The 24,623-nt window shown below is 47.8% G+C and overlaps 1 long non-coding RNA gene across 1 annotated transcript; it reads right to left on the reverse strand.

Annotated features, from left to right (window-relative positions):
• Positions 1–31: 31 nt before the first annotated feature.
• LOC119978239 lies at positions 32–21,391 on the reverse strand. Its single transcript, XR_005463408.1, has 2 exons — positions 21,258–21,391; positions 32–202 (listed from the first exon to the last, which is right to left on the reverse strand). It is a non-coding gene; the product is annotated as an uncharacterized LOC119978239 (long non-coding RNA).
• Between the last annotated feature and the right edge of the window lie 3,232 nt (positions 21,392–24,623).

Here is a 24,623-nt window from a genome sequence, read left to right on the forward strand (position 1 = left end):
CACTGAACCTGTCTTTCTTCCAGCAAGTTGGTTTAGCAGGAATGATTTTCCTGTGCGGTATTTCCCAACCAGAGCCACAACAACCAAAGGCTGATTCATTTTCTTTAACATGTCCACAGCATCTTTAGCTACAGACAGTTTTCCATCAGCTGAATTCTTAATCAGATGCATAGGAGACTCCATTCCTGTGTATGATGCCATCCTGTTAACGGAGACCAGATAGAATTATTGTACAGAAATAGCAGTATATATAGTATAACCAGTGGCATTACTAAGTTGTTAAAATATCACATGATATCAGACAAAATATACCTTGGCAGTTTTACTCTAACTTTATTTGCTTCTTAACTTTTACATTTTCAGAGAGTGGACTTGCCCTGCTGCAGCTGAGGCTACAAGTGAGAGCTAATTGGTAAGTAGTGGGCAAGGTCGGTAAGTCTTTACATCTTTCATCAATTATGGTTTGAAAATAAGTTTTGTGGTTTATAATCTGTCAGGGCTCTAATTGGCAGTCACAAAGACAAGCATGGAAGGGCCACAGAGAATTGGATTTTATCTAATATCAAGCATCTTCCAAAGCTTTAATTTAAAAGTGTAAGTCATTGCAGGAGAACACAAAGCCTTGGTTTGCTCCTCATGCTCCATGTGGGAAGTCGGGAACATTTCCAGTGTCACAGATGGTCACACCGGAGGCTCAGACTCCACAGGCAGGAAGGGAATGGGTGACCACCAGCAGAGCAAGAGAGCGAAGCAGGTGGCCATTCCCCCGAAAAAGAGATCTACAGCTTTGGATACTGTTCAGGGCAATGGCCTCTCAGAGGAAAGCAGCAACAGCCAAATTCGTTGCACCATGGTTGGTTCTGCTTACAGGAATAAGGTGGTTTACGGGAATAGGGTGGACGTGAAATGAAATGAAATGAAATTAAAATGAAATTCGCTTATTGTCACAAGTAGGCTTCAAATGAAGTTACTGTGAAAAGCCCTAGTCACCACATTCCAGCGCCTGTTCGGGAGGCTGGTACAGGAATTGAACCGTGCTGCTGGCCTGCCTTGGTCTGCTTTAAAAGCCAGCTCTTTAGCCCTGTGCTAAACCAGCCGCTGGTGGGCTCTTTCCAAGGGCCGGTGCAGACTCGATGGGCCGAATGCCTTCTTCTGCACTCTAAATTCTATGATTCTATGCTACAGAGGGGAGGAGTAACAAGTGTGGGAATGAAATAGTTCTGGTGGTTCAACTGTAAGGGGAATAGACAAGCGTTTTCTATGTCTGCAAACAAGACTCCAGGATGGTATGTTGCCTCCCTGGTGCTCGGGTAAAGGATCTCGGAGCAGGTACAGGACATTCTGGAGGGGGAGGATGAAAAAGGGATGAGGTCCTGAAAGAATATAGGAGTGAGGAAGAAAGTTGAGAAGGATCTCAAAGGTTATGATCTCAGGATTACTACCGGTGCCACGAGCTGGTCAGATTACAAAGAGCAGGTGTATTGGATGAATACGTGGCTGAAGAGATGGTGTCAGGGGGAGGGGTTCAGGTTCCTGGGGCATTGGGACTGGTTCTGGGGGAGGGTGGACCTGTACAAACTGGACGGGTTCCACCTGGGCAGGACTGGAACTGATGTTCTTCAGGGGGAGGGTACGAGCGGTTGGGGGGGGGGGGGGGGGGGGGGTTAAACTAATATGCCAGGGGGTTGGGAACCTACGTGAGGACTCAGAGCAGAGGGAATCAAGAACAAGAGAAAAACGCAGCAAGGAGGATTAGAAAAGTGATAGGCAGCGAAATCAAGGGCCTGTATCAGATAATGACACAGTAAAAAATAGTAGGGACCGCTCAAGGAACATTAAAAGGACTAGCCTTAAGGTTTTGTACCTGAATGTGTGGAACATGCAAAATTAAATGGATGGATAGTTGTGCAGATAGATGTAAAGGGGTGTGATATAATTAGGATTACGGAGACATGGCTCCAAGGTGACCAAGATGGGAACTAAATATTGACGGCTATTCAGTTTTTAGGAAGGACAGATAGAAAGGCAAAGGTGCTGGAGTTTCATTGTTGATTAAAGAAGATATTGATACAACATTGAGGAAAGATATTAGTACAGATGATGTTGAATCTGTCTGGATCATGTTAAGAAACACCAAGGGACAAAAAACATTTTTGGGGTGGTATACAGACCACCAAACTGCAGTGGTAATGTGGGGAATAGCATCAGATCAGAAAATCGGAGATGCATGTGATAAAGGAACATCTGTGATTATGAGACTTTAATCTGCATATAGATTGTGTGACTCAGATTAGTCACAGTATAATAGAGGAGGAATTTCAGGAGTGTATAGGGGTTAGTTTTCTGGATCAGTATGTAGAGGAAGCAACAAGGAAACAGGTCATCTTGTACTGGGTATTGTGCAAGGAGAAAGGATTAGTTTCCAATCTAGTTGTGAGAGAACCTTTGGGGATGAGTGACCATAATATGAAAGAATTCTTTATCAAGGTGAATAGTGAGGTGTTGATTCTGAATTTGAACCTCAATAAAGGTAACTGATGATATGAGGCATGCGCTGACAATGATGGACTGGGAAATTACTAACAGGAAGGACAGCGGACAGGCAATGGCAGATATTCAAGAAACAAATCGGTGAACTCCAAAGTTGTTTTATTCCTATTTGTCACAAGAGCAGAAAGAGAACTGTTGCCAAGGGAAATTAGAGATAGCATTAGATTCAAAGAAGAGGCATACAAATTAGCAAGAAAAAGCCTGAGTTTAAAATTCAGCAAAGGCAGTCCAAGTGATTGATGAAGGGGAAAATACAAATGAAAGTAAGCTAGCGGGAAACATAGAAACTGACTGTAAAAGTTTCTGTAGGTATGTAAAGAGACACAAACTAATGTGGACACCTTAAAGTCAAAACGGGGGAATTCATAACAGGGGACAAAGATAACTAATTTGTACTTTGCTTCTGTCTTCAGAAAGGAAGACATGAATAATGTACGGGAAGTTCTGAGAAACACAAGTTGTAGTGAGGAGCTGAAGGAAATTAGTATCAGTAGAGAAATGGTTTGGGGGAAATTAATGGGATTAAAGACAAATCTCCAGGGCTGATAATCTTCATCCCAGAGTGCTTCAGGAAGTAGCCCGAGAAATAGTAGATCCATTGGTGGTCATTTTCCCAAATTCTTTGGACTCTGAAATGGAAATCTTACAGATTGGAGGGTAAGGAATATAACCTCACTATTCAAAAAGGGAGATCGAGAAAAAACAGGGAACTAAACACCAGTGAGCCTAGCGTCGGTAGTAGGGAATGTTGCTGGAGTGCATTATCAAGGATTTCATTGCACAGAATTTGGCAAGCAGTGGTGTAATCAGACAAAATCAGCATGGATTTACAAAAGGGAAATCAGGCTTGACAAATCTACTGGAATTCTTTGACGATGTAACGAGGAGAGTTGGCCAGGGGGAACCAGTGGATGTGGTTTATTTAGACTTTTCAGAAAGCTTTTGACAAGGTCTCGCATAGCAGGTTACTATGTAAAGTTAAGCACAAGTGATTATGGATAGTATTTTGAGATGATGTTGGCAGACAGGAAGCAAAAGTTGGAATAATTGATCTTTTTCTGACTGGCAGGCAGTGACTAGTGGGGTACCACAGGGATCTGTGCTCAGACTCCAACTGGTCATATTCTAGATTAATGATTTGGACGAGGGAACTAAATGTATATCTCCAAATTTGCGGATGATGCAAAGTTGGGTGGGAGGGTGAGCTGTGAGGAGGATGCAGAGATGCTTCAGTGGGATTTGGGCAGGGTGAGTTAGTGGGCATTTGCATGGCAGATGCAGTATAATGTGGATAAATGTGAAGGTATACGCTTTGTTTACAAAAAGAGGAAGGCAGATTAGTATTTGAATGGGTGTAAATTGAGAGAGGTGGATACTCAGCGATACCTTGGTGTCCTCGTGCATCAGTCACTGAAAGTAAGCACATAGGTACAGCCGGCAGTAAAGAAGGCAAATTGTATGTTGGCCTTCATAGCCAGAGGATTTGAGTAAAGGAATAGGGATGTTTTCCTGCAATTGTGTAGGGAATTGGTGAGGCCACATCTGGAGTAGTTTGTGCAGTTTTGCTGTCCTTATCTGAGGAGGGATATTCTTGTTAGACATTTAGCTGCTGTTGCATAAAGAGTCAAAGGTTCTTCTCCTTTGACAACACCTTTATTTCACTTGAACAGACTCTGCACAAAACTCTATCTTCACATCATCTGACACAAAGGCCACCTGAAGCCCTTTACATATCAGTTTCAATTACTGGATACTTAACATAAATGAGACAACTAATTGGAATTTCTCTGAACCCATTACTTAACAGTCTCCCCTTCCTTGAAAAACAAAATAATTAGATGAAAACAAAATTACAGAAACTCAAAAACACACACGCATTTCCCCCCTCCCCTTTTTTTTCATTTGTCTTTGAAAGAAACAAAAGCAGTCATAGAAACAGGTGCCCTTCATTAACAATATCCAACAGTTTCTGTGAACTAGTCCATCTTTTTGTTAAACAGTCTGACAATTGATAGCTACTGTCGACCCATTTAATTTTTGCTATTTCCCCTCTGTCCAACATCTGCTTCAAACTTGCGATGTCTATTCTTAACCTTTTCTCATTGACACTTTTTGCAGAATACACATTTTCCCACAGGGATTTATTGTCGATGTGACATTCAATAGGTATATTACCCAAATCCCCAAATCCCAAAATTTCTGTCAATACCTGACATAAATAAGAGGCCATATCCACTGCCTCTACAAGGCTTAACGTCTCAGCAGCCAAAGAGCTTTGGACCACTCTCCTTATTTTCTTTGTTTCCCACACAAGGGGGCAACATTTTACCATTGTTACCCAAAAGAAAATTATAAAACCTCCTGCTCTTGAAACCCCATCACATGAATATGCATAGGATGCTTCACTATAAGCTATGAGTTTCAAGTGACCTAAAACCGGGAACCTCAAAATACACTCCTGCATTTTTAGTTTGACCAATGCTTTATTTGCTTTATTATGTCTTCCACTTTGGGATCATTCATTTTTGTACTCAACTCCAAGACATCAAAACTCACGTCCCATCTAGTCTGTCTCCCTAACCAGTTCGTTGTCCTATTAAACTTCACAGTTGCTCTTTTTCTATCTTTGAAACCATTGCATCTTTTTGTGAAACCCAGCCAAGGCTAATTGCTATTGGGCTGATGCTTTCCGAGTTTGCTGACGTAAAGTTGCCCCTAACTTAGTCTGTCCGATTTCCAGTCCAATATATTTAAATGCACCGGAAGCCTGACTTCCAACCCTGAATTCTTTCCGCAAACCAGAGATTACAATAGCTTCAAAATCAATAGTCCCACCCCACAAAAAAATCATCAGTATGCGTCATAAAGATACCAGAAATATTTCCTTTGTAGTGCCAGTAAAACATTGCTGGATCTGCTTTCAACTGGCAACAGCCTAACTTTAACAAAACTGACCTGACCGAAAAATACCAGACTTTAGACGCATCATTCAATCCACATGCACATTTGTTCAACTTCCACAGTACCCCTTCTGTGTTAGCTGCTTCTTTAGGAGGACGGAGAAAAATGTCCCTCTGGAGCTGATGCCCCTGCAAAAAGGCAGCTTTTATATCCATAGATTTGCTTTCTCATGCCTTTGTGGTAATAGAGCCAAGAAGATTTTTAAAATAACCTTTCATGCCGTAGGTGAATCTACCCTTAAATCCTGATCTTCTAAATTTTCTTCAAATCACCTTGCCGGAAACCTGGCCTTTGCCTTATAAGTTCCATCAGGAAGAACCTTTTCCATACAAATCCATCTGTGGGATTGAGCTCTTTGACCCCTATCCGTTACTTCCGTGTATACCCCAAATTCACTCCAACTATTCAGTTCTTGCTGTTTGGCATCTTTGATAACTTTTTCATCAAATTTATTGAAAGCCACCAAAATCTCACGTGCATGTGGGCTTCTACTCCTATTAGTATTTGTAGTCTTACTCATGTTCCGAGATCTTGATAAACTACATTCCCTCTCCTGCCTGGTATCTCATTCTGTACTGCTACTGCATGATCTTTCCCTTCTGCTGTGCGATGTCCTTTCAATAATTCTCGACATTTTCCTGCAAACCTGTTCATTATCCAATGTACTATCTGAACTGGCACTGCATTTCTGTGCCCTCCATTTTTGAACTTTGTGTTCCCAATCCATTGTCTTGACACCCTCCCCTGAATGCTGCATATTCAACCAATGTTTATACTTTCTAGTGGCATTCCCTGCTCTACTAATAACAGTTGCTTCCTGCCATTGACTAGACCCTTCAGGCAAGTATGTCACTTTTGTACCAACTTTTGTCAGTTGTCCTTTCAGAAAAATGGCCTGTTCTAAATCATCAGAAGTGTTGTGTTCCTCTACAGAAACCCTGTCTATATCAGTTAACTGGTCCTCATAGTTCTGTAACACGTGCGTACCAGGTGACCTTGGTTCCTCATCATGTCTGTCTGCTCTGGCTAAATTTGAAAATTTGTAATCTGTACCCATTATCCTTGATCAATGTACCCTAACAGTTTGATTGACATGTTGCAAAATAATTGTTTTGCCATCTATGCCTATGATCTTCCCTGGGCCTTTCCATTCATTAAAATTGTCTCTCTTCGAGTGTACTATGTCTCCTTGCTGAAAAACGGGATCTGATGGACATACATTATGTCTTAAAGCTCTGTGAATTCTTTCCGAGACTTCTGCTTCCAAAAAAGCTTTTCTCCTGCTATGTAATGCATTTAAATGCTCAGCAAAGGCAGAGCTAATTGTAGTCCCTTCCCAAGCTGGAGGCTGGTCATCTAAAATGGACGGGATTTTAGGATTTCCACCAAACACTAATTGATAGGGACTATAGCCCACAACCATCTGCAATGAATTCTTTGCATATGCTGCCCATGCTAAAGCTGAATTCAGCTTGCAGTTTGGTCCATCTGTCAAATTTTCTGGAGCATGTCATCTATTACCGCATGGTTTCTTTCACACACACCATTACTAAATGGGCTTTCCACAGCCATATTCATAACTGCGATATTCACGTTTTCACACATATCCCGAAACTCATCATTAGCAAATTCTCCCCCATTGTCCGTAAGGATTTTGCCGGTGGGCCCATTCCTGTCCCTATCCATTTTTCCACGACTTGATCTAAGATTACTCTCTTTTCTTCACTTCGTGCAATCGTTAATTGACTGAATCTGCTTGCTAAATCTACAAAATTCAAAATAAATATATTATTGGCTTCATCCCAGATCTTAAGGTCCATGGCCACAATGTCATTAAAATCCCTGGCCAAAGGTAGGGTTACTATCGGTCATTCTGGTATCCTTCTGTACTTCCTACAAACTTCACAGCGATCACTAAATTGTTCTATCAGTTTCGTATAGTCTTCATCCCTTACCCCTGCATCCTTTAATAATTTTTTCAGCCTCGGAGGAGACGGATGCGCAAATTGCCTACGCAGTTTTAATACAATAAGCTTTTTATCAGCTAAAGTCCCATTTTCAACTGCCGTTAACACATCCTTAACAACTGTACTTGAAATATTATTTGTCAGTAATGGAATACAATAATGTCCCGACTGTGTAAATTGTAATTCCACCATCTTTCCAAAAACTGTTGCCTTATTCAGGTTCCCAAGGAAAGGCAACATGGGGCTTTCACTCTGGACGAGATCACCATCATCGCAACTAAATCCCATCCCGTTTGTTTTATGGACTAATTTGTGATTTGAACTATTGCGTCCAGTTCCTGCCATCCCAAGTGGTTTCCAGTTTATTCTCTCAGAACTCGTTATCCTGAGAAATATTTCCATTCTTCATATGTGTCTAACAATAGTGCAACTAACATTTGCTATATATGGTATTAATCAGTTACAAAAATAAATTATTGGCATGTCAACAATACTGAGATATGATTGAGATCAGGAAGCATGTCGAATCCTCAAGATTCTCAGCAAACCAGTTTGAAACTGATACTTTTAAGTTGAGGCCTCCTGGTTATGGGATATGTTGTATTCCCAACAATGGGAGCGATTCTCCGGCCCAGTTGCGCTCGAGAGAAGCCAATGAATAGTGGGGGAGGGCAAAAACGAGAGCTGCGCTGGGCACCAAAGAGTTGGCGATGGAACCGGTCCCCTCCCGTAGGTGAAGTTGCATGGCCAGAAGCCAATAATTAACACTTAAGCCCATTTCCATGCAATTAATGGGGAGACCCCATATCCAATGGTCTCCCATGATTCATCAGCCTCTCCAGCAAGTTGTCACGCTGGCACCGATTAGTACTCCTTTCGAATCTGGCAGCGGGGAGCTGAGGAGGTGAATAGCCATCTTTGCTCACAGGCAAAGGGCCCGTGGCTTGCTGCCCATGTGCTCGGTGGGGGGGTCGGTGGGGGGTGTGGGGAGGGGGAGGACACACCCATAGCTTGGATGGGCTGCCATTGGAGTGGGGGGGCCCTCGGTGGGCAACTGCGCACGTCTCCATCATGCCAACCCCTGGATATTGTGTATCGTTCCAGGGACAACCCCCACGATTGCCGAGTCCTCTGGCCGTGTGGCTGAAGGCTAATGCTGAATTTGCAATCGTAATTAAGTGAGCGCTTTTCTCTTCCCAAGTGGATTCCCGTGGGTGGACGGGCCATGTGGGAGTCATTGCCTTGCATCCCAATCAGACCGTGATGCCTGGACACTCTGCCTGAACACTGCGGGAGGCAACACCCGACGCAGCAGCCGACATCCGAACAGCCAGGATTTGGGACACAGCTCCGGGGACATGTTGATGGCCGGAGGATGGGTGAGGGGACCAGCACCCGGTCCAGGTAACGTTATGTGCAAGTGTCAGGGATACAGGGTCTGGGTCCACTGAGGCCTGGAGTGAGTGGGCAGGGTGCCCCGGGTGTGGGAGAGGTGGTGGAGGGGGGCGGGGGAGAAAGAGATCAATTGGGGAAATGGAGGGTACCGGGGTGAGAGCCACCATTGTTTGTCAGTCTCACACCCTCTCCCAATGCATTACAGATATTGAACGGTATGGACAGTATTTTGGATCCCAGAACAAGCCCGAGTTGTGCTGCTGGTAGGCCAGGCAGCCAGACACCGGAGAGGGTGGCAGCAGCAACGTCTGCAGAGGCTCAAGGTGACAGTCCATGTTCCAGACCTCCACCCACACCCTGAGGATCAGTCCTGGGTCAAACCCAGAGGGGGAAACCGCGACGGCCCAAGGTGAACAGGCTTAACTGGCCGTTCGAGCAGATAATGGACAGAGGGTGCTGGAGGGGGCTCTGCCTCAGAAGGAGACGTGATGGCACCTGTGCCATGTCCTTGCGGACTTGGCACCATGTGTGGGAGGGCGATACCCACTCTCTATGGCTGTCAAGGTCACCGCAGCTCTGAACATTTATGCTTCGGGATCATTCCAGGGCTCGCGCCGGGAACTGTGCGGCACCTCGCAGGCCACAGCTCACAGGGGCATCCGACAGGTCACAGATGCCTTGTTTGCCCAGGGGGAAAACTATATAAACTTAGACATGGACAAGGCCCAAGAAGATGCTCGGGCAGCAGGATTCCCCGCCATCGCTGGAATGCCCCAGGTCCAGGTATGCATGTCGCCTTGCATGCAACAGACCAGCTGGGAGACCCCTACATTAACCGAAAGGGGCTCCACTCCCTGAACATACAGCTCATGTGTGAGCACCACATGCAGATCATGTGTGTGTGTGTACACTACCCAGGGGGTGTGTGCGACAGCTACATCCTGGGGCAGTCAGCTAAGATGGTGCAAGAGGGAGGATTCAAATTCCTGCACCATTGGAACCGGTTCTGGGGGATGTCGGACCAGTACAAACCGGACGGTCTGCACCTGGGCAGGACTGGAACCAATGTCCTATCGGCGAGTGTTTGCTAGAGCTGTTGGGTGGGTTTAAACTAATGTGGCAGGGGGATGAGAACTGATGCAGGAAGTCGGAAGGAAGTAAGGTGGGGACGGAAACAAAAGGCAGTAAACGGAAAAGTGGAAGGCAGAGAAATCAAAGAGAAAAATCAAAAAGGCCACATTACATCATAATTCTAAAAGGCCAAAAAATGTCAAAAAAACAAGCCTGAAGGATCTGTGTCTCAATGCGAGGAGCATTTGCATTTGCATTTAAAACACATGAATTATCTGTGCTGACAATCTTAATGGATATGATGCCATTGGGATGATGGAAACCTGGCTCCAGGGTGACCGAGGATGGGAACTCAACATCCAGGGTATTTATAGAACATTTAAAAAACTCATGGATGAACTTCAACAATTGTACATCCCTGTCTGGTGCCAGAGTAAGACGGGGAAGGTGGCTCAACCATGGCGAACAAGGGAAATCAGGGATAATGTTAAATACAAGGAGGAGGCATTGGCCAGGAAAATCAGCACGCCTGAGGACTGGGAGAAATTTAATATTCGGCAGAGGAGGACAAAGGGTTTAATTCGGAAAGGGAAAATAGTATATGAGAGTAAGCTTGCAGAAAATATAAAAACTGACCGTAAAAGCTTCTGTAGATATGTGAAGAGAAAAAGACTGGTGAAGACAAATGTAGGTCCCTTACAGTTAGAATCAGGTGAATTCATACTGGGCAACAAAGAGATGGCAGACAAGTTGAACAAATACTATGGATCTGTCTTAACTAAGGAGGACACAAATAACCTTCTGGAAATGCTCGGGGACAGACGGTCGAGCATGAAGGAGGAACTGAAGGAAATCCTTATTAGTCAGGAAATTGTATTGGGGAAATTGATGGGCTTAAAACCCAATATGTCCCCGGGGCCTGATGCTCTGCTTCCCAGAGTGCTCAAGGAAGTGGCCCGAGAAATAATGGACACATTGGCGATCATTTTCCAGCATTCTATAGTCTAGGAAACCCCAATATTGTATTTTAATTTTTAAAGACACTGAGGAAAGGATACCTCACTCCAGGAGTGATTTCACGAAGAAATAGGTGTACGGTATATTAAAACAAACTTTATTACTGACACAATATTAAAATATCTTCAACATAACACCACAAAATAGCTTACAATTACCCCTTAAACAATGTCAATTGGTACAGTGACACAATAACCCTTTACTGCTATCTTTATTCCCACTGAAACAAACCCATCTCAGCTCACAATCCACTTTTAGATACAGTTAGCAGACCCAGGCAGACTCGCTGAAGAGATGTTCTTTGAGACAGTTTTAAGAGGTAAACCTGAATCCTGTCAGAGCAGTGCAGAATCTCCAGCTGAAGTCTTCATAGACCATAGAATTTACAGTGCAGAAGGAGACCATTCAGCCCATCGAGTCTGCACCGGCCTTTGGAAAGAGCACCCCACTTAAGCACCATGCTTCCACCCTACCGGGGGAAGGCCCTAGCAGCCAAGTCTCTGGCACTGAGTCTGGCTCTGGGGGTCAGAAGGGAAGGGGGAGAATAGAAAAGCAATAGTGACAGGAGACTCAATGGTTAGGGGAACGGATAGGAGAGTCTGAGGTTGCGAGTGAGACTCCCGGAAGGTATGCTGCCTCCCGGGTGCCAGGGTCACTGGGATGAGTGTGTGTGGGGAGTGTAATGTGTGTGTGCGGCTGGGATGTGTGTGTGTGGGGAGTGTAATGTGTGTGTGTGCGGCTGGGATGAGTGTGTATGCGGAGTGTAATGTGTGTGTGCGACTGGGATGAGTGTGTGTGGGGAGTGTAATGTGTGTGTGCGGCTGGGATGAGTGTGTGGGGGGAGTGTAATGTGTGTGTGCGGCTGGGATGAGTGTGTGTGGGGAGTGTAAAGTGTGTGTGCGGCTGGGATGAGTGTGTGCGGGGAGTGTAATGTGTGTGTGTGCGGCTGGGATGAGTGTGTGTGGGGAGTGTAATGTGTGGGTGCGGCTGGGATGAGTGTGTGTGGGGTAGTGTAATGTGTGTGTGCGGCTGGGATGTGTGTGTGTGGGGTGTGTAATGTGTGTGTGTGCAGCTGGGATGAGTGTGTGTGGGGAGTGTAATGTGTGTGTGCAGCTGGGATGAGTTTGTGTGGGGAGTGTAATATGTGTGTGCGGCTGGGATGAGTGTGTGTGGGGAGAGTAATGTGTGTGTGCGGCTGGGATGAGTGTGTGTGGGGAGAGTAATGTGTGTGTGCGGCTGGGATGAGTGTGTGTGGGGAGTGTAATGTCTGTGTGGCTGGGATGAGTGTGTGTGGGGAGTGTAATGTGTGTGGGCGGCTGGGATGAGTGTGTGTGGGGAGTGTACTGTGTGTGCGAGGCTGGGATGAGTGTGTGTGGGGAGTGTAATGTGTGTGCGAGGCTGGGATGAGTGTGTGTGGGGAGTGTAATGTGTATGTACGGCTGGGATGAGTGTGTGTGGGGTGTGTAATGTGTGTGTGCGAGGCTGGGATGAGTGTGTGTGGGGAGAGTAATGTGTGCGGCTGGGATGAGTGTGTGTGGGGAGTGTAATGTGTGTGTGCGGCTGGGATGAGTGTGTGGGGGGAGTGTAAAGTGTGTGTGCGGCTGGGATGAGTATGTGCGGGGAGTGTAATGTGTGTGTGCGGCTGGGATGAGTGTGTGTGGGGAGTGTAATGTGTGTGTGCGGCTGGGATGAGTGTGTGGGGGGAGTGTAATGTGTGTGTGCGGCTGGGATGAGTGTGTGTGGGGAGTGTAAAGTGTGTGTGCGGCTGGGATGAGTGTGTATGCGGAGTGTAATGTGTGTGTGCGGCTGGGATGAGTGTGTGTGGTGAGTGTAATGTGTGTGTGCGGCTGGGATGAGTGTGTGGGGGGAGTGTAATGTGTGTGTGCGGCTGGGATGAGTGTGTGGGGGGAGTGTAATGTGTGTGTGCGGCTGGGATGAGTGTGTGTGGGGAGTGTAATGTGTGTGCGGCTGGGATGAGTGTGTGTGGGGAGTGTAATGTGTGCGTGCGGCTGGGATGAGTGTGTGTGGGGAGTGTAATGTGTGTGTGCAGCTGGGATGAGTGTGTGTGGGGAGTGTAATGTGTGTGTGCGGCTGGGATGAGTGTGTGTGGGGAGTGTAATGTGTGTGTGCGGCTGGGATGAGTGTGTGTGGGGAGTGTAATGTGTGTGTACGGCTGGGATGAGTGTGTGTGGGGAGTGTAATGTGTGTGTGTGGCTGGGATGAGTGTGTGTGGGAGTGTAATGTATAAGTGCGGCTGGGATGACTGTGTGTGGGGAGTGTAATGTGTGTGTGCGGCTGGGATGAGTGTGTGTGGGGAGTGTAATGTGTGCGGCTGGGATGAGTGTGTGTGGGGAGTGTAATGTGTGTGTGCGGCTGGGATGAATGTGTGTGGGGATGTAATGTGTATGTGCGGTTGGGATGAGTGTGTGTGGGGAGTGTAATGTGTGTGTGCGGCTGGGATGTGTGTGTGGGGAGTGTAATGTGTGTGTGCGGCTGGGATGAGTGTGTGTGGGGAGTGTAATGTGTGTGTGCGGCTGGGATGAGTGTGTGTGGGGAATGTAATGTGTGCGTGCGGCTGGGATGAGTGTGTGTGGGGAGTGTAATGTGTGTGTGCGGCTGGGATGAGTGTGTGTGGGGCGTATAATGTGTGTGTGTGGCTGGGATGAGTGTGTGTGGGGAGTGTAATGTGTGTGTGCGGCTGGGATGAGTGTTTGTGGGGAGTGTAATGTGTGTGTGCGGCTGGGATGAGTGTGTGTGGGGAGTGTAATGTGTGTGTGTGGCTGGGATGAGTGTGTGTGGGGAGTTAATGTATACGTGCGGCTGGGATGACTGTGTGTGGGGAGTGTAATGTGTGTGTGCGGCTGGGATGAGTGTGTGTGGGGAGTGTAATGTGTGTGTGCGGCTGGGATGAGTGTGTGTGGGGAGTGTAATGTGTGTGTGCGGCTGGGATGAGTGTGTGTGGGGAGTGTAATGTGTCTGTGCGGCTGGGATGAGTGTGTGTGGGGAGTGTAATGTGTGTGTGCGGCTGGGATGAGTGTGTGTGGGGAGTGTAATGTGTGTGTGAGGCTGGGATGAGTGTGTGTGGGATGTTTAATTTATGTGTGCGGCTGGGATGAGTGTGAGTGGGGAGTGTAATGTGTATGTGCGGCTGGGATGAGTGTGTGTGGGGAGTGTAATGTGTATGTGCGGCTGGGATGAGTGTGTGAGGGGTGTGTAATGTCTGTGTGCGGCTGGGATGAGTGTGTGTGGGGAGTGTAATGTGTGTGTGGGGCTGGGATGAGTGTGTGTGGGGAGTGTAATGTGTGTGTGCAGCTGGGATGAGTGTGTGTGGGGAGTGTAATGTGTGTGTGCGGCTGGGATGAGTGTGCGTGGGGAGTGTAATGTATGTGTGCGGCTGGGATGAGTGTGTGTGGGGAGTGTAATGTTTGTGTGCGGCTGGGATGAGTGTGTGTGGGGAGTGTAATGTGTGTGTGAGGCTGGGATGAGTGTGTGTGGGGAGTGTAATGTGTATGTGCGGCTGGGATGAATGTGTGTGGGGAGTGTAATGTGTGTGTGTGGCTGGGATGAGTGTGTGTGGGGAGTGTAATGTGTGTGTGCGGCTGGGATGAGTGTGTGTGGGGAGTGTAATGTGTGTGTGAGTCTGGGATGAGTGTGTGTAGGGAGTGTAATGTGTGTGTGAGGCTGGGATGAGTGTGTGTGGGGAGTGAAATGTGTGTGTGCGGCTGGGATGAGTGTGTGTGGGGAGTGTAATGTGTGTGTGTGGCTGGGATGAGTGTGTGTGGGGAGTGTAATGTGTGTGTGCGACTGGGATGAGTGTGTGTGGGGAGTGTAATGTGTATGTGCGGCTGGGATGAGTGTGTGTGGGGAGTGTAATGTGTGTGTGCGGCTGGGATGAGTGTGTGTGGGGTGTGTAATGTGTGTGTGCGGCTGGGATGAGTGTGTGTGGGGAGTTTAATGTGTGTGTGCGGCTGGGATGAGTTTGTGTGGGGAGTGTAATGTGTGTGTGCGGCTGGGATGAATGTGTGTGGGGATGTAATGTGTATGTGCGGTTGGGATGAGTGTGTGTGGGGAGTGTAATGTGTGTGTGTGGCTGGGATGTGTGTGGGGAGTGTAATGTGTGTGTGCGGCTGGGATGAGTGTGTGTGGGGAGAGTAATGTGTGTGTGCGGCTGGGATGAGTGTGTGTGGGGAATGTAATGTGTGCGTGCGGCTGGGATGAGTGTGTGTGGGGAGTGTAATGTGTGTGTGCGGCTGGGATGAGTGTGTGTGGGGCGTATAATGTGTGTGTGTGGCTGGGATGAGTGTGTGTGGGGAGTGTAATGTGTGTGTGCGGCTGGGATGAGTGTTTGTGGGGAGTGTAATGTGTGTGCGGCTGGGATGAGTGTGTGTGGCGAGTGTAATGTGTGTGTGTGGCTGGGATGAGTGTGTGTGGGGAGTGTAATGTATACGTGCGGCTGGGATGACTGTGTGTGGGGAGTGTAATGTGTGTGTGCGGCTGGGATGAGTGTGTGTGGGGAGTGTAATGTGTGTGTGCGGCTGGGATGAGTGTGTGTGGGGAGTGTAATGTGTGTGTGCGGCTGGGATGAGTGTGTGTGGGGAGTGTAATGTGTGTGTGAGGCTGGGATGAGTGTGTGTGGGATGTTTAATTTATGTGTGCGGCTGGGATGAGTGTGAGTGGGGAGTGTAATGTGTATGTGCGGCTGGGATGAGTGTGTGTGGGGAGTGTGATGTGTATGTGCGGCTGGGATGAGTGTGTGAGGGGTGTGTAATGTCTGTGTGCGGCTGGGATGAGTGTGTGTGGGGAGTGTAATGTATGTGTGCGGCTGAGATGAGTGTGTGTGGGGAGTGTAATGTGTGTGTGGGGCTGGGATGAGTGTGTGTGGGGAGTGTAATGTGTGTGTGCAGCTGGGATGAGTGTGTGTGGGGAGTGTAATGTGTGTGTGCGGCTGGGATGAGTGTGCGTGGGGAGTGTAATGTATGTGTGCGGCTGGGATGAGTGTGTGTGGGGAGTGTAATGTTGTGTGCGGCTGGGATGAGTGTGTGTGGGGAGTGTAATGTGTGTGTGAGGCTGGGATGAGTGTGTGTGGGGAGTGTAATGTGTATGTGCGGCTGGGATGAATGTGTGTGGGGAGTGTAATGTGTGTGTGTGGCTGGGATGAGTGTGTGTGGGGAGTGTAATGTGTGTGTGCGGCTGGGATGAGTGTGTGTGGGGAGTGTAATGTGTGTGTGAGTCTGGGATGAGTGTGTGTGGGGAGTGTAATGTGTGTGTGAGGCTGGGATGAGTGTGTGTGGGGAGTGAAATGTGTGTGTGCGGCTGGGATGAGTGTGTGTGGGGAGTGTAATGTGTGTGTGCGGCTGGGATGAGTGTGTGTGGGGAGTGTAATGTGTGTGTGCGACTGGGATGAGTGTGTGTGGGGAGTGTAATGTGTATGTGCGGCTGGGATGAGTGTGTGTGGGGAGTGTAATGTGTGTGTGCGGCTGGGATGAGTGTGTGTGGGGTGTGTAATGTGTGTGTGCGGCTGGGATGAGTGTGTGTGGGGAGTGTAATGTGTTGTGCGGCTGGGATGAGTTTGTGTGGGGAGTGTAATGTGTGTGTGCGGCTGGGATGAGTGTGTGTGGGGAGTGTAATGTGTGTGTGTGGCTGGGATGAGTGTGTGTGGGGAGTGTAATGTGTGTGTGCGGCTGGGATGAGTGTGTGTGGGGAGTGTAATGTGTGTGTGCGGCTGGGATGAGTGTGTGTGGGGAGTGTAATGTGTGTGTGCGGCTGGGATGAGTGTGTGTGGGGAGTGTAATGTGTATGTGCGGCTGGGATGAGTGTGTGTGGGGAGTGTAATGTGTATGTGTGGCTGGGATGAGTGTGTGTGGGGAGTGTAATGTGTGTGTGTGGCTGGGATGAGTGTGTGTGGGGAGTGTAATGTGTGTGTGCTGCTGGGATGAGTGTGTGTGGGGAGAGTAATGTGTTTGCAGCTGGGATGAGTGTGTGTGAGGAGTGTAATGTGTATGTGCGGCTGGGATGAGTGTGTGTGGGGAGTGTAATGTGTGTGTGCGGCTGGGATGAGTGTGTGTGGGGAGTGTAATATGTGTGTGTGGCTGGGATGAGTGTGTGTGGGGAGTGTAATGTGTGTGTGCGGCTGGGATGAGTGTGTGTGGGGAGTGTAATGTGTGTGCGGCTGGGGATGAGTGTGTGTGGGGAGTGTAATGTGTGTGTGCGGCTGGGATGAGTGTGTGTGGGGAGTGTAATGTGTGTGTGCGGTGGGATAAGTGTGTGCGGGAGTGTAATGTGTGTGGTGGGCTGGGATGAGTGTGTGTGGGGAGTGTAATGTGTGTGTGCGGCTGGGATGAGTGTGTGTGGGGAGTGTAATGTGTGTGTGCGGCTGGGATGAGTGTGTGTGGGGAGTGTAATGTGTGTGTGCGGCTGGGATGAGTGTGTGTGGGGAGTGTAATGTGTGCGCGGCTGTGATGAGTGTGTGTGGGGAGTGTAATGTGTTTGTGCGGCTGGGATGAGTGTGTGTGGGGAGTGTAATGTGTGTGTGTGGCTGGGATGAGTGTGTGTGGGGAGTGTAATGTGTGTGTGGGGCTGGGATGAGTGTGTGTGGGGAGTGTAATGTGTGTGTGTGGCTGGGATGAGTGTGTGTGGGGAGGTAATGTGTGTGTGTGTGGCTGGGATGAGTGTGTGTGGGGAGTGTAATGTGTGTGTGCTGCTGGGATGAGTGTGTGTGGGGAGTGTAATGTGTGTGCAGCTGGGATGAGTGTGTGTGAGGAGTGTAATGTGTATGTGCGGCTGGGATGAGTGTGTGTGGGGAGTGTAATGTGTGTGTGCGGCTGGGATGAGTGTGTGTGGGGAGTGTAATGTGTGTGTGCGGCTGGGATGAGTGTGTGTGGGGAGTGTAATGTGTGTGTGCGGCTGGGATGAGTGTGTGTGGGGAGTGTAATGTGTGTGTGTGGCTGGGATGAGTGTGTGTGGGGAGTGTAATGTGTGTGTGCGGCTGGGATGAGTGTGTGTGGGGAGTGTAATGTGTGTGCGGGCTGGGATGAGTGTGTGTGGGGAGTGTAATGTGTGTGCGGCTGGGATGAGTGTGTGTGGGGAGTGTAATGTGTGTGTGCGGTGGGATAAGTGTGTGCGGGGAGTGTAATGTGTGTGTGCGGCTGGGATGAGTGTGTGTGGGGAGTGTAATGTGTGTGTGCGGCTGGGATGAGTGTGTGTGGGGAGTGTAATGTGTATGTGCGGCTGGGATGAGTGTGTGTGGGGAGTGTAATGTGTGTGTGCGGCTGGGATGAGTGTGTGTGGGGAGTGTAATGTGTGTGTGCGGCTGGGATGAGTGTGTGTGGGGAGTGTAATGTGTGTGTGCGGCTGGGATGAGTGTGTGTGGGGAGTGTAATGTGTATGTGCGGCTGCAGCTTGTCAGCCTCCCGAGTGTCAATGACGGTCCTGGCTAATCCTGCACCGTTTCTCACTGGAATCGATTGTGTTCCACGTGGTGCCGGTGCTGCCCCTCCACAGTCTCTGAATCGATCCAGGTTCGGCGTCAGTTTTGAGTCATGAATTCGGCGTCTGCGTCAACACTTAGTTTCGGAAACAGAGAATCCTGCCCAGAGCCTTTTGTTTGGTATTTTTGCGATCCGTTCTTTATAATAATAATAATAATACTATTGTCACAAGTAGGCTTACATTAACACTGCAATGAAGTTACTGTAAAAAGCCCCTAGTCGCCACTGTCCGGCGCCTGTTTGGGGACACCGAGGGAAAATTCAGAATGTCCAAATTACCTAACAGGCACATAGTTCGGGACTTGTGGGAGGAAACCGGAGCATCCGGAGGAAACCCATGCAGACACAGGGAGAACGTGCAGACTCCACACAGACAGTGATCCAAGCCGGGAATCGACCCTGGGGCTGTTCTACCGTGCTACCGTGCCCCCAGCTTGTGACATCTAAGGCATGAATCAGTGGTCTTAAAATGAGCTGAAAAGGGTTTATGGGGAGAAGGCAGGAGAATGGGGATGAGAAAAATATCAGCCATGATTGAATGGTGGAGCAGACTCGATGGGCCGAGTGGCCTAATTCTGCTGCTATGGCTTATGGTCTAATAGCACGTTTAGCGGGTTGCTTCTTGGCACTGAGAAATATCCCGCTATTCAATGGTACTTTTCTGTCGTTTTTGGCCTCGACGAGGAACTGCCGGTCGAAGCTGGACTTATAGGAAGACTACAACAGCTGGCTTCTAATGCAGAACAATGCCAGCAGCGCGGGTTCAATTCCCGTACCAGCCTCCCTGAACAGGAGCCGGAATATGGCAACTCCGGGTTTTTCACAGTAACTTCATTGAGGCCTACTTGTAACAATAAGCGATTATTATTATTATTTCTACTACTCGGAGGTTGCAGCGCCATTTTTAATGGCAGCCCTGATTTTTTTAATCCCTTCAGCATCTCCATGGCTGCCTTTGGACCCCCACTACACCCAACGTACCTATTCAGGGGTCCTCAAGCCCCCTTCACCCCACCTCTTATGAGCAAGGCACCCCGGGCCCAATCCTTGGCACAGGCAACCTGCCACCCGGGCACCTTGACACTGCCAGCCTGGCAGTGCATTCCAGGCACCCTGACAGTGCCAGTCCCCGACAATCTGCGGGTCTCCAATAACCTGGGAGAACCCCAGGGGCCGTTACGACTGTTCCACGTTTGGGTAGACCAGTATTAAGCACTGCCATGGTGAGGTCGGCAATGCATGGCTGGTAAATCCTGTGCCCCGGGTGAATCCAGTGAATGGATATTTAAATCAGCCGATTGGCCCATTTAAATATGCATGGCTGGATTTTTCCCAGCGTGTTCAATCTCGCAAGGCGTTTCGAGCGTCGTGAATCTCACCAGGTCGCTTCCATAAATCAACATCCTCATCTTGCCATCGAATCAGGTGCAACCTGGCTGCTGAATCTCACCCCTAGCCCTAGTTGTTGGTGCATCGTTAGATTATTTTCTATCCCTTTTCCTTCCATATTCTCTATCCAACCAGAAACAAAGGAGAATTGTTTTTTGCCCTCATTATTATCCGAACCACAAGCATATTGGGATAGGGTACATAAAACAAAAAAGGTGAACACTTGGCTCTCTTCCGCTCTCTCTGATGCTGCTGTCTGTCTCTGGGTCACACTCAACACACTCAGATGCTGCTGTGTGTCCCTGGCAGGGCCGGCTCAAGGTACCGGCAACTCGGGCAGTCGCCCGGGGCGCCATGTGCTAGGGGGCGCCATCATGAGACAAAAACCTAACTTGTTTGAAGAGAAAAGGAACCAGAAGAAGGAAAGAGAGAGAGAGACTAAACAAATTGTGAGTTAAACCCTCACAATCTTAGTTTGGGCTACAATAAGCTGAACAGCCACAAGTGGGCTGAAAGCAAACTTGAGGAGAATAATGCCTCACACTCTGAGACTGGCTCGGAATTTTTCCTACTCGGAGCGCTGCAGTTTCTGAGCTGCTATTTAGCCCCCTTGCAATGCGCAGCTTAGGTCAGCGTGAGTCAGGTATTTTAGATTAACTGGGTCTAATTGCAAGCTTCCCGAAATTTCATTATACTTCTGGTGCTCTCAAAGTGTTGTTTAAAAAAACACACACGCACAAGGAAGGCAGATTTTGCCGCCGTAAATAGCATTGGAGGGAGTTTCTGGGCACTCCTTGCCGAGTTAACCTTGATTAAAAAAGATGTGGGTTGTATGCTGCCAAACCCTCTGCACTTCTCACTAAGTGGCAATGAAGAAGCAGACAATTGGCGTCTGAGGTCCTGAATCTAAAAAGAGGTAGGTCAAGGTTCTTGGCTATTTGTTCTCTTTAATTTTTCTCTTATGAACCAATATCTGGTGTCATGTTTTGCAAGTAAATTCTCACAAGTATTCACTGTTGAAATTACTGCTGGAGGGGTAATATTGTACCTGGGCAGCTCCTGCTGCGATGTCAGGGGCCAAATTATATTTAAAAATTATACTTGTAAGGGCGCCGAAGTTCAGCTTGCCCGAGGCGCCAGCAACCCTAGGGCCGTTTCTGGTCCCTGGGTCCTCCTCTCTCTTTCCGATGCTGCTGTCTGTCTCTGGGTCCTCCTCTCTCTCTCTCGTTCACATCCTCTCTCTCTCTCGTTCTGATGCTGCTGTCTGTCTCTGGGTCCTCTTTTCTCGCTCTTTTGTCCATTTCTGCTTCATCTCTCCCATTCTTTTTTTCCATTTCCCTTTATCCTGTCCACTGACAAGTCACATTCTTTACCATCTCCAAAACGATAATTTCACAGCATAATGATCATCATAACGCACCTGTATTCCTGATTCTTCCGAACGCCAATCGGATAAGGGTCAGTCTCTGGAGATAAGGAGCAGGCTGTCTATGGTTGGAAAATATCCAGGAGAACGATGATTATCTTGTATTGATGTGAGATACTTCTGACTGAAACATATTAAACACCAAGATAAGAATGCTTCTTTTCAACCCAATTCCATTCCTTTCCCATCCCCCTTGCTGGGGGTGTCTTATCAATGCCCTGTGATCTCCAACAGCCATTATAGATGGGGGAGACTATTTGACTCTGGGCATCACAACACCTGAGTGTGATCAGGGACCCTTCAATGTTAATACAAATTGTGTCTTGTTAGAATCACTGAGTACAACTCAGTTTGGTGAGAAGAGGGAAATTTGAAATATCTCCAAAAATCACATGTTGTTTGCATTTGTGTTTAATTTCTAACTACAAATACTAGGGCCCTAAGTAGGGGCATGGCAGCTATCCACTGGTATCAGTTGAAAGAGTTAATTATAGAAACTGGCCTTTCTCTACCTGCAGCCGGCTGGTCTCTTTGTTCAGCACACAGATATTCAGGCATTAATAATAATATCTTTATTATTGTCACAAGTAGGTTTACTGTAACACTGCAATGACGTTACTGTGAAAAGCCCCCAGTCGCCACACTCCGGCGCCAGTTCGGGTACACGGAGGGAGAATACAGAATGTCCAAATTACCCAACAGCACATCTTTCGGGACTTGTGGGAGGAAACCGGAGCTCCCCAAGGAAACCCACGCAGACACGGCAAGAACGTGCAGACTCCGCACAGACAGTGACCCAATCCGGGAATCGAACCTGGGACCCTGGTTCTGTGAAGCAATAGTGCTAACCACTGTGCCGCCCATTCTCGGTGCAACCAGCACTGCACGCGACTTTGGACAGAGTGTGGAAGTTTGGTGAGAAGCGGAAGTTTGCTGAGGACTTTTACTTTTCTAATTTTTCATCCTGTACGATTTTGTTTCTATTGTATTACAGGGGACGAGGTGAGATGTTAGTGGGTATCTGGTGAATATCTGGTAAGTGGTCAAGGCCAATTTTCTGAAGGTTTACTCACCCCTCATTCTTCTAAACGGTAGAGAGTATAAGCCTAAACTGCTCAATCTCTCCTCATACGACAAACCCCTCATCACTGGAATCAATCTAGTGAACCTCTTCTGAATTACCTCCAATGTCACTACATCCCTCCTCAAATAAGGGGACAAAAACTGTGCTCAATACTCCAGATGTGGTCTTACTGATACCTTGTACAGTTGTAACAACACTTCCTTACCTTGATACTCTATTCCTTTTGCTATAAATGTCATCATTCCATTTGCTTTTCTTATTATCTGCTCCACCTGCATGCTAGTTTTCTGTGACTCATGCACGAGGACACCCAGATCCCTCTGCAATGGAGCTCCCCGGAGTCTCTCTCCATTTAGATAATAAATTGCCTTTCCATTTTTCGACCAAAATGCATGACCTCGCACATTAAACTCCATCTGCCAAATTTTGTCCCACTCTCCTAACCTATCTATATCCATTTGTAAGATTATTTTGTAATCTTGTCTCCCCCTCTCTCAGAGCTGCAGCTTCTCTTGCTGTTTAATCAGCTTCACACTTCCTGTACTGTATAAATAACATGTTGTTGACCACAGTGAGGTTCTGGTAATCTCTCTGTTTTCCGAGAAATCATGTTGTAGTTTCACTACTTTCACTTTCGCTCGATCTCTGCCTCCCTCTGCTGGTAGAATGGCACAATATCAGTTTTGGTATTTGCACTGAGGGTCTGGTTTACTCCAGTTTCCTGTTACATTGCCCTTCAGTCTGATTGAGGCCTATCAACCCCATTTGTCTTAATTCCTTGACCCAGAAATATCTATCACTCTCCATTTTGAAGTATACATACATAGCACAGTGGTTAGCACTGCTGCTTCACAGTGCCAGGGACCCTGGTTCGATTCCCACTTGGGTCACTGTCTGTGTGGAATCTGCACGTTCTCCCCGTGTCTGCGTGGGTTTGCTCCGGGTGCTCCGGTGCTGTTGGGTGAATTGGACATAATGAATTCTCCCTCTGTGTACCCGAACAGGCGCCGGAATGTGGCATCTAGGGGCTTTTCACAGTAACTTCATTGCAGTGTTAATGTAAGCCTGCTTGTGACAATAAGAAAGCTTATAAAAAAGAAAATAGAAGCAGGCGGAGTCCTTTCGGCCCTTCGAGCCTGCTGCCCCATTCATTATGATTATGGCTTATCATCAAGTTCAATTCCCTGATCCCTCCCCATATCCCCCGATCCCTTTAGCCCCAAGAGCGAAATCTAAATTCCTTCTTGAAATTACACAACATTTTGTCCTCAACGACTTTCTGTGGGAGTGAATTCCACAGATTCCCCCCTCTCTGGGTGAAGAAATTTCTCCTCACCTCAGTCCTCAAAGGTTTACCCCTTATCCTCAAACTATGGCCCCTAGTTCTGGACTCCCCCACCATCGGGAACATTCTTTCTGAATCTACCCTGTCTAATCCTGTTAGAACTTTAGAAGTTTCTATGAGATCCCCTCTCACTCTTCTAAACTCCAATGAATATAATCCTAACCCACTTAGTCTCTCCTCATAGGACAGTCCCACCATCCCAGGATTCAGCCTGGTAAACCTTCGCTGCTCTCCCTCCATAGCAAGAACATCCTTCTTCAGACTGACTCTCAGAACCCACAGCCATTTGGGGAGACAGTTCCAAAATCCCATTCTCCTTTATGGAAAGATTGTTTTTCCGGAATTCATCCCTCAATATGGATCAAATGTGAAGACTGGGCCCCCATCCTCCCAACTGCGCCCCCACCCTCCCAACTGGGCCCCCACCCTCCCAACTGCGTCCCCACCCTCCCAATTGGGCCCCCACCCTCCCAACATCTGTACTTCCCCCACCTGAAGAAATAATTTATCATAATAATAATAATCGCTTATTGTCACAAGTCGGCTTCAATGGAGTTACTGTGAAAACCGGAACCACATTCCGGCGCTTGTTCGCCTAATGGGGGGCTGGTTTAGCTCACTGGGCTAAATCGCTGGCTTTGAAAGCAGACCAAGGCAGGCCAGCAGCACGGTTCAATTCCCGTACCAGCCTCCCCGAACAGGCGCCGGAATGTGGCGACTAGGGGCTTTTCACAGTAACTTCATTGAAGCCTACTCGAGACAATAAGCAATTTTCATTTCATTTCATTTCATTTCATTAATAGCGCCCAATTTGTCACTATTCACCCAAATAGATCATTTTAATTTTGTGTCTCCCTCCATTTGATCACCTCTCAACCTGCTGAAGCCATTGGAATCCAGACTTAGTCCATACAAACTCTCCTTATCATTT

The sequence above is a fragment of the Scyliorhinus canicula genome, chromosome 1 (genome assembly GCF_902713615.1).
Source record: "Scyliorhinus canicula chromosome 1, sScyCan1.1, whole genome shotgun sequence".
NCBI classification, from domain to species: Eukaryota; Metazoa; Chordata; class Chondrichthyes; order Carcharhiniformes; family Scyliorhinidae; genus Scyliorhinus; species Scyliorhinus canicula.